Here is a 10,589-nt window from a genome sequence, read left to right as displayed (position 1 = left end):
TAAAGCACTAGTTCCTTTTTATTCCCTTGTTATTAAAAAGTTTGGGTCCACTCATTCTTCTAGCCCAAGTCCCCTGGACACAGTGTATTTTTTAAAATATATTTTATTGATTATGCTATTACAGTTGTCCCATTTTTCTCCCCTTTATTCCCTTTCACATAGCAACCCCCTCCCACCAGCATTCCACTCCCCTTAGTTGAAGTCCACAGGTCATGCATATGTTCTTTGGCTTCTCTATTTTCTATACTATTCTTAACCTCTCCATGTCTATATTGAACCTATCACCTATGCTTCTTATTGCCTGTACCTTTTCCCCCATTCTCCTCATTCCCCATCTCTGCTGATAACCGTCCATGTGATCTCCACTTCTGTGATTCTGTTCCTATTCTAGTGGTTTGCTTAGTTTGTTTTTGTTTTCTTAAGCTCAATTGTTGAGAGTTGTGAGTTTGTTATCATTTTACTGTTCATATTTTTTATCATCTTCTTTTTCTTACATAAGTCCCTTTAGCATTTTGTATAATAAGGGCTTGGTCATAATGAACTTCTTTAACTTGCCTTATCTGGGAAGCACTTTATCTGCTCTTCAATTTAATTGATAGCTTTGCTGGATAGAGTAATCTTGGATGTAGATCCTTGCCTTTCATGACTTTGAATACTTCTTTTCAGCCCCTTCTTACCTGCTAGGTTTCTTTTTAGAAGTCAGCTGATAGTCTTATGGGAACTCCTTTGGAAGTAACTCTCTCCTTTCCTCTTGCTGCTTTTAAGATTATCTCCTTCTCTTTAATTTTAGGTAATGTAATTGTGATGTGCCTGTAATTATTATGTGCCTATAATAAACATAATATATTAAAAATTCATGAAAAACTACATATTAAACACATCAGATGCAGCTTACACTGCACTTAAAGATTATTAATAATCTAAGCCACTCAATTACTAACAACAATGGAAGAAAAATATGTTAGTTTAAAACCTAGAAATTGTTCTTAATTTCAATCTCTCTGGTTATATTTTGCTTGCTTGTTTGTTTTGTTGATTAATTTCCACTTATAAGTGATATCATGTGGTATTTGTTTTTCACTGCCTGGCTCATTTCACTTAGCATAATGCTCTCCAGATCCTTGGGGGGGGGGGAACAGAGACAACTGTACTTGAATAACAATTTTTAAAAACCCTAGAAACTGGATTAAAAGGATAAAAGCACATTATACCTTAGAAAAGTTTTGGGGAAAGATTAATTTTTAAAATAAATAGTGTAGATGCTGGGATTATATCCTAAGAACCCCGAAACACCAATCTAAAAGAACCCTATGCACCCCAATGTTCATAGCAGCACAATTTATAATAGACAAGTGCTGGAAACAACCTAAGTGCCAATTGGTAAATGAGTGGATCAAAAATCTATGGTACAGCCCTGGTTGGTGTAGCTCGGTGGATTGAGTGTGGGCCTGCAAACCACACAATCGCGGTTCGATTCCCAGTCAGGGCACATGCCTGGGTTGCAGGCCAGCTCCCAGCAGGGGACTTACGAGAGGCAACCATACTTGATATTTCTCTCCTTCTTTCCTTCCCTTACTATCTAAAGATAAATAAATAAAATCTAAAAAAATCTATGGTACATTTACACAATGGAATACTGTGCAATGGAAAGATAGAAGAAGTTTCTAGTCTGCAAAAGTATGGATGGAACTAAAAAGCACTATTAAGCCAGGCAGTGAGGGACAAATACCATATGATCTCAAACTTAAGTAGAACCTAATCAATGAAATTAACAAGTAAGCAAAATGTAATCAGAGACATTGAAACTAAGAACAATCTGACAGTAACCGGAGGAGAGGTGGGAGGGTATAATGGGAGATAGGAGGAAGGGTTTTCAGGAACAACTATAAAGAAAACATGGGCAAAATCAAGTTGGGGGCAGAAGCAAGGAAGGGAGGTGGGGATGGCTGAGGTAGAGGAGAGTGGTGGGGGTAGATGCAGACAACTGTAATTGAACAATAAAATAATTGAAAATAGTGTAGAGAAAACTAGTTAATCATTTAAAAACAATTTAAAAATTGGGTCTTTACCTCTACCTTTATGTGAAAATTACAGATCAATCAAAGATTTGAAAACTTTATAAGAAAATTATATGACAATATGGGTGAATATGACTATAACTTGGGATGGAAAATAAAACATCAGAGACTATAAATAAAAATATTGAGAAATTTGTCCACACTGAAGATTAATAATAAAACAAAAATAATGTATGGTAAAACACACTGTTACTGGGTAGTTTTTCTCTGAAGTGGGCTCTGAGGTTGAGATTAGCATGCAGGGGATTGATTAGGGAGTTCTCTTAGGGTCATTGTCTGTCGAAGAATGGATTGGCTTCCATGGTGTCACAATAAGGGCTTCATCTGAACACATGGGGAGTTCTGAAATCGGGATGGTCTTTCTGAATTTTCACAAATCATGCCAAAGGAGCTAGATTGGTGTACTGTTGCACTGATCAATTACTGGTTGTGAGTGTGAACTTATAATTGACAAAAATTTGTGTATGTCTGGACAAAGACTCAGCTGCCAGTCTCCAAATATCTCAGCAGCTAAAGAAATAAGAGCTTCCGTGCCTATAACAATAACCTCTATTTCTCAGAGAAATTTCTGAGAAGGCCAAATCTGCCTGAATTTCTCCAACTTTTTCAGATGACTATTATGTGACAAGTGATTTTAAATTCAGGATCACCCGTAATTTTCAAAGGATCCTGAAATATCAATCTATAGGGTTTCTAATCTTCATTCAATAATACTTTTTTACATTTCCCTTTAAAATAAACTATATAACCTCAGTTTGTTGAGTATTTTCTCCTTTGTCTTGATGCATATCCAAAATCGTGTGAGATTCTGCTACCCTCAACATGACTGGACATATGTGAATGCCTAAACATGTGCCATCAGGCACACTGAAAACGATTCTTTTCCTGTGGGACAGATACATGGACAAAAAAACAGTGGAAGGATGGATTTTTTTCATTTTTAATTAGAGTGAGCACATGTACTAAGAAACCATTGTTCATCTATTAGGAGCTCTAAGTTTGGGGAAATTTAGCCTCTATAGATGTTTGCTGTATAGCAGGGTTGTCAAACTCGTGTTCACGGGGGGCCACATCAGCCTCACAGTTGCCTTCAAACATCCACATGTAATTTCAACTCCTTAACAGTTAAATAGTTACATTTATACAGTCCTAAAATTATTTGGGGCCTTTGAAGGCAACCATGAGGCTGATGTAGCCCCTGGTGAAAACGAGTTTGACACCGCTGCCCTATAGCTATTTTCATGATATTTCTTCATCTACCACTTATGAGAGAAGCTTTGTGTTTTTACTAGCTAGGTACATTGATTCATCTGTGTATGTGTTCGGTAGCCAATTTCAAATAAAATAGCCCATAAAAATCTTATTTTAAATATTAAGTACTTTTCAAAACCCTCTAACTCCAGGATTACATCCCAAAATTGGTAGATTGTGGGCCAAATCAGTCTCTACTCGACAGTTCATTTGGAAATGAATAAAAGAATAAAAATAAATAAATAAATAAATAAATAAAAGAATAAAAATTCTTTTAAAGAATGTGCTGAAGACATCCAACAGGATGATCAAGTACCTAAAGGTTATTGTTCAAATTCAAAGGGGCTCTTGCCATCTGTAGGGTTCTAGGGTGAGGGATGGATGATCATGGAGCTTCAGCAGCAAGTAGAAATGCTTTATGTTGGGGTAGGAGCAGATTTGGGGCTGTACCACTGTGAGTGGGCACAGCCTTCAGAGGAGGCAGCAGTGATGAGCTTGGTCAGAACACCAGGTTTCAGATTTGGACAAGAAGGCACATGGGGGAAGACCAGGTGAAGGGTGCTGTCATGTGGGAAAGTGCTTGGACTGGACAGAAATGCCAGCACCTCAGCTCTCAACGAACTCTGGGATTTGGGCAGGAGGGCCTTAAGTAAATAAAGGCCACAGGCAGTACTCAGATTGTGTTTGATTTGCATGATCACTTACCTTCCTGAGGCCTGTTTTTAATACCTTGACCACAGGGCCCCTCTTTTTGTTGCCAAAGACATCAGGCAGCACTGAGAAGAGATATGATTTATGAGTCAGAAGGTAGGCCACAAGATAGAATGGGTAGAAGTAGCATGAACTCTAGATGAACTCAGATAAGGGGTCCAGTCTCGGCTCTGTCACTTACTAGCCATGTGATACTGGGGAAATTACCAGGCCCTTTGAGCCTCAGGTTCTTCATCTGTAAAGTAAATGGGTTTGATAAGCCCTGACTTGTAGGACTTCAGTAACATACAGAGAGATTGTAAAGCAACTCATACAGTGCCTTGTATATATTGAAACTTTGATGAATGGCAGTTTTCCCTCAGTATTATATTACTCCCAAGCCCTACTACCCTGTACTCCAGAAAATTTTTATTTGTTTCTTTCAGATCTCAGAGAATATGCAATGCAAAAGGACACAGAATTTTTTTAAAATTTATTTAATTACTTTTCAAGTACAATTTTCTGTCTATTACTCCCAAACAATCCCACCCCCTGTGCTCCCCCCTCCCTCCCATTTCCACCTTTCTCAGTTGTCCATGTATCCTTTATGTATGTTCCTCTAAATCACTCCCCTATTCCCCCTGAAATTCCCTCCCCTCTCCCCTCTGGTCACTGTCAGCCTGTTCTCTATTTCAGTATCTTTGGTTATATTTTGCTTGCTTATTTGTTTTGTTGTTTAGCTTCCTGTTAATGGTGAGATCATATGGTATTTGTCCTTCAACACCTGGCTTATTTCGCTCAGCATAATGCTGTCCAGTTACATCCATGATGTTGCAAAAGTAGGAGCTCCTTCTTTCTTTCTGCTGCATAGAATTCCATTGTGTATATGTACCATAGTTTTTTGATCCATTCATTTACTGACGGGCACCTAGGTTGCTTCCAACTCTTGGCTATTGTGAATTGTACTGCTATGAACATTGGGGTGCATATTTCCTTTAGGATTGGTGTTTTAGGGTTCTTTTCCACGAAGATCAGGAACAAGACAAGGTTGTCCACTTTCACAACTTCTATTTAATATAGTATTGGAAGTTTTAGCCTCAGTGATTAGGCAAGAAAAGGAAATAAAAGGCATTCAAATTGGAAAGGAGGAAACAAAACTGTCATTGTTTGCAGATGACATGATAGTGTACATGGAAAATCCTACAGTCTCTACCAAAAAACTGCTCAAACTAATAAATGAATTTGGCAAAACAGTGGGATACAAAGTCAATATCCAGAAATCAAAAGCATTTTTGTATACTAACAATGAATCAGCAGAAGCAGAAATCAAGAAAAAATCCCATTCGATATAGCAAAAACAAAAATAAAATATCTGGGAATAAATCTAACCAAGGAGGTTAAAGACCTATATGCAGAAATCTACACAACACTGAAGAAAGAAATCAAGGAAGACACAAAGAAGTGGAAACATATACCGTGTTCATGCATTGAAAGAATTAACATCATCAAAATGTCCATACTACCCAAAGCAATTTACAGATTCAATGCAATACCTATTAAAGTACCAATGGCATATTTCACAGACATAGAACAAACACTTCAAAAATTTATATGGAACCATAAAAGACCGCGAATAGCAGCTGCAATGTTGAGAAAGAAGAACAAAGTAGGAGGGATCACAATACCTGATATCAAACTGTATTACAAGGCCACTGTAATCAAAACAGCCTGGTACTGGCATAAAAACAGGCACATAGACCAATGGAACAGAACAGAGAGCCCAGAAATAAACCCAACTCTCTATAGTCAATTAATATTCGACAAAGGGGGCAATAATATAAAATAGGGTAAAGATAGCCTCTTCAACAAATGATGTTGGGAGAGCTGGACAGCTATGTGCAAAAAATGAAACTTGAGGAGCAACTTACACCATACACCAAAATAAATTCAAGGTGGATAAAAGACTTAAATATAAGCCGTGACACCATTATATTCCTAGAGGAGAGCATTGGCAGGAAAATATCGGATATTTCACGCAACAACATTTTTACTGATATGTCCCCTAGAGCAAGGAATATAAAGGAAAGAATAAACAAATGGAATCTCATCAAAATAAAAAACTTCTACGTGCCTAAAGAAAACAGCATTAAAATAAAAAGAGAACCAACTGTATGGGAAAGCATATTTGCCTATGATACCTCAGACAAAGCCTTAATCTCCAAAATGTACAAAGAACTCACACCACTTCACTCTAAGACAACTAACCCAATTAAAAAGTGGGGAAAGGACTTGAACAGTCACTTCTTAAACTGTATAAACAGCAGTATATTTGTGACCAATGTAATTGGTAAATTTAGAACTTAATTTTAAAAATAATTAATTAACTTAATCAATCAATCAATTAATTAAGAGCTTAATCAACCAATCAATTAGTTGCAAACTTAATTAATTTTTCATTAATAAGAACATCTGAAAATGCCAAACACTAATTTAAAACTTAATTAATTAATTAATTAGTTATTAATAATAACATCTGGAAAATGTCAAAAGAAATAAAAAATCTCCAAACCACCCTTATAGAAAAACACAATGATGTTATATACTAAATTTACCAATCCCCATTCTGCCTCTCGATCACTTAAAATAATGTCTGCTCATTTCAAAACAGTGAAAAATCTGCCTCATACTTCACCTAAGGCTACAGAAACTGCCAAATGTGGCTCTAAAATCAGCCCAGACCCTGGTCCTGGGCTGCCCCATTGTCACTGACACAAAGTCTGGCTTGGGATCACTTTTCCTCATTTCTCAAAGCCTCCTCATACAAGATAGTAAAAGCCATGGGTATGGTATCACTTTCCTTGGCCAAAATCTCCAGGACTTTCATCTTGCTGGTTTCAGCATAAGCTCTGGGACCCCCCAGGAATTCATAGCATGCAGTATCACTGTTGAGCACCTGTAGTACACCAGCTATTGTCCCTGCACCCAATCTTCCGTGATGAGTTTCCTATGCTCTCCATAGATGACGTGCTCCTTCCCATCATACACTCCCATAACACTCCGCCTTTCCCAGATATCCTCCTTGGAGGCACAGTTGCTATCAATGAATATCACACCCAGAATATTTATCAAGAGGCCAGTGTGGGCATGCTCTGCTCATCATTCAACATCCCATTGTAGGTGAGGCCCAAGATGTTGACCAGGACAAAGGAGTGACTGGTAAGATCCATTTTCTCCACATCAATGCCAAAGACCAGCTGCATGCACTCAGATAGATGCTTGGTTAAAGATCACAGGGAAGTAGTTCTTGTACTCTTTGATGACACTACTTAACATTTCTGCTTTTCTGATTGGTTCCTTTGTTCTACACTTGAGGAGCAGGAACTCCACCAGAGCAGCCACCTTATTCTCTTTTTTTTTTCAGCCACCTTATTCTCTATGGCATCTCTAAGCAAGAGCCCAATGTCTAGCCAAGGCTGCGAAGTGCTTGGTTCCTCCTCTTCCTGACGATTAGAGTCCTGATATGATTTGATTGATGGAGTGACTTCCATGACGGTGGGAGAGAAGTCAGCTCTCTGAGGAAACTGGAGGGAACATAGTACCCTAGCAACAGCAGCAAGTACTTTCATCATTGCTTTATCTGACGATGGAAGAAAGAAAGAGAGGAAGAAGAGGAGGGAGAGGAAGAGAAAGAGGAGGAGGAAGAGGAAGAAGAGGATGGGGAAAGAGAGAGGAAAAACAGGAGCAGCAGCAAGAGGAGCAGGATGAAGAGGAGGTAGAGGAAGAGGAGGATGAAGAAGAGGAGGTAGAAGAAGAGGAGGTAGAGGAAGACAAGGGGGAAAAGGATGAGGAAGAGGGAGTAGAGGAAGGAGAGGAGGAGGAAAAAGAAGATGAAGAGAAGAGCAGGAGCAGGAGGGGATGAAGTAGGTGGTTCCCTCTTCCTTAGTTGAAGGAATATGTGCACCAAAAAGGCCCTGTGCCTCACTTTGGGACTGAGATTTCCGTAAGCATGTAGTACCAACACTTTGGAGTATGAAGCATGATTACTCCTGGCAAGAATATGACCATGAAGTGGGCAATGAGATCCACGGGCCTGGGGAAGGGAGGAAGTGTGAGTGGCCTCAGCTGAGAAACACACCCTTTGCAGATCTAACAAAGGCAATGTACAGGTCTTATCTTTAGGGGTGCTTTTGGGCTTCACAGAGGTCCCTCTTCTTGGGTAGCCTGTTCTCTAAGATTCTTAATGAGTAGGTGAGATGGCTTCTCAGGGTGCTTCCAGCATTCCCAGGGTTCTGAGGCTGACCACGGGGTGAGATGGGGTTGGGTGCTGTGATGCCACCTCTGTTTTGAGATGGGGGAGACCCTGGGGACACCTTACCTTGATTGCTGGCATTGCCTGGGCCTCCTCTGCTCTGTGACCTGCAGTCATGTGCTTCAGACCAAGGCCTTTACCTCCCAGTTTCTGGAGCCCCTGTAAGAGGAAATGAGGTAGCATCTGAGGGTGGACTGAAAACACAATCCTGGGCCCCCAGTGTTCACAGGACAGGTGGGTCAGACTCTGTGGGTTTGCCTTTGTTCTGAGGTGTATGGTGCACTCTGTGCTCACTCAGGGTCCTTAGTTTACTTTTGGCAGGACCCGGGGTCCACTCCTCTGCTGACCTGGGGCAAAATTCTCAGAACAAGATCATATACTCCTGAGGTTGAACAAAAGGAAGTGAGATAGCCCTACATCTAGCCACACCTGCCCAGCACTTCCAGGGGAACAACAAGGGGTGTCCAAATACCATGGAGTCCATCTGTCCTGGGATGTGGGATCTGCTCAGTGCTCACCATGATGTCTGGTAGGGCTTCCCTCTGCTTACTTAAGGCCACTTTCCTTAAACAAAGGTCTCACATTTATGTAAGACCAAAGATGAAAATGAAGGGCAACTAATGCAGCCAAACCACTTCAGATCCTCTCATGGCTGACAGTAGGGAAAGGGAGGGCTGGGTTTTTGTACATTCTCCTGTAGGTTAACTCAATTTTCTTTCACAGTATTTACCATGATTCTCCAAAAGGCCTGGGCCTCCTCATTCTGCCTCCATGAATACAGACCTCTGTGGTTAAACCTCACCTTCCTCAGATGCTCAAACTGTAAGTCAAGAAACTGCATTTGCAACCCCTCCCCCACCCCAGCCTGAAGCTGCCCAGAACTGATAGTAGGGGACCATTTCTGTAAAATCCCTTTTATTCTGGGATCCAGGGTTCCATTGTTCTCCCTCTGTGTTCTCACCTTGATTCCAAGAAGGACCTGGGTCTTCTCTCTGCCAACCTGAGGCCCTCTCTTTATACCAAGTCTCAGTCTCTCTTACACCAGGATGAAGAAGTCAAGAAACACTCCTGTGGTCATTTTGCACTGGGGCCTCCTAGACCGACTCTACTTTGAGGTCCAGGTTCGTTCTGTCCTCCCTGTCCATCTTGGCACAGCCTGGGTCCTCCCACTGCTGTCCTAGAACCCTGTTTCTTCCTTATACCAAGACTTCAAAGTCTCTCAGACCCCAAAGGGATGGTCAGGAAACTACACATGTGGTCATCCCATCCGAGGGCCTCCTGGGAGTGAATATTCTGGGGTCCAGAGTCCCATAGTCCTCCCTTTGCATCCTCACTTTGACTCCTGGCTGGACCCAGACCTTCCCCTCTGTGTACCTGAGGCCCTGCTCCTTATATCAATTCCCCAGTCTCTCTCAGACCTGGATGTGGAAGCAAAGAAATGCCGCATGTGGCTGTTTTTGCATGGGGATTTCCAAGGCTGACAGAGGGGTGTGCTACTGTAAGTCCCCTTTGTTGTGGGATTCAGGATCCCTCCATCTTCCCTCAGAGTTCTCATGTTGCCACTGACAGATTCTTGGTCTTTCCTCTGCTGATTGGAGGCCCCACTCCTTACATCGAGCCCCAGAGCCTCTTAGAAATGGACATAGACATTAGAACACACCACTTTTGGCCACCTCGCCCTCTGGCTCTCATAGATCTGATTTGCTTCTAGTGTCCAGGGTCCCATCATTCTCTTCTCAGTGTTTCACCTTGACTCTGGAAGGACAGGGTCAAGCCCTCTTCAAAGAGGTCAGGACCTCTTTGGTCCTGTTCCTTATACCAAACCTCCAGAGTCTCTGAGACCCAGACACGGAGGTCACATATCGTTTATCTTTTCAAAAAACCAATTCCTGGATTCATTGATCCTTAGAATTGTGCTTTTAGTCTCTATGTCATTTAATTCTGCTCTGATCTTGCTTATTTCCTTCCTTCTATTTGCTCTGGGCTGTCTTTGTTGTTGTTCCTCGAGTTCTTGCACGCGTCAGGTTAGGTTGCTTGTTTGAAATGTTTCTGTCTTCTTTAGGTAAGCCTGTATTGCTATGAACTTCCCTCTCAGGATTGCCTTCACTGTGTCCCATAAGTTTTGGGTTGTGGTGAGTTCATTTTCATTTGTTTCCAGAAGCTTTTTGATTTCTTCCCTGATTTCTATCTTGACCCATTCATTGTTTAATAGCATACCATTCAGTCNTTGAGGTCCTCTAGGATTTCCTTTATATATCTGG

At 40.9% G+C, this 10,589-nt stretch overlaps 1 pseudogene; it reads right to left on the bottom strand.

Moving 5' to 3' along the window:
- Positions 1-6,807: 6,807 nt before the first annotated feature.
- LOC118996051 (melanoma-associated antigen 10-like) lies at positions 6,808-9,473 on the bottom strand (annotated as a pseudogene).
- Positions 9,474-10,589: the final 1,116 nt, after the last annotated feature.

The sequence above is a fragment of the Sturnira hondurensis genome, unplaced genomic scaffold, assembly GCF_014824575.4.
Source record: "Sturnira hondurensis isolate 20B ecotype Veracruz unplaced genomic scaffold, ASM1482457v3 Scaffold0010600, whole genome shotgun sequence".
NCBI lineage: Eukaryota > Metazoa > Chordata > Mammalia > Chiroptera > Phyllostomidae > Sturnira > Sturnira hondurensis.
Note: the sequence above shows the minus strand (reverse complement) of the source record. Positions and strands in the feature narration are given on the sequence as shown.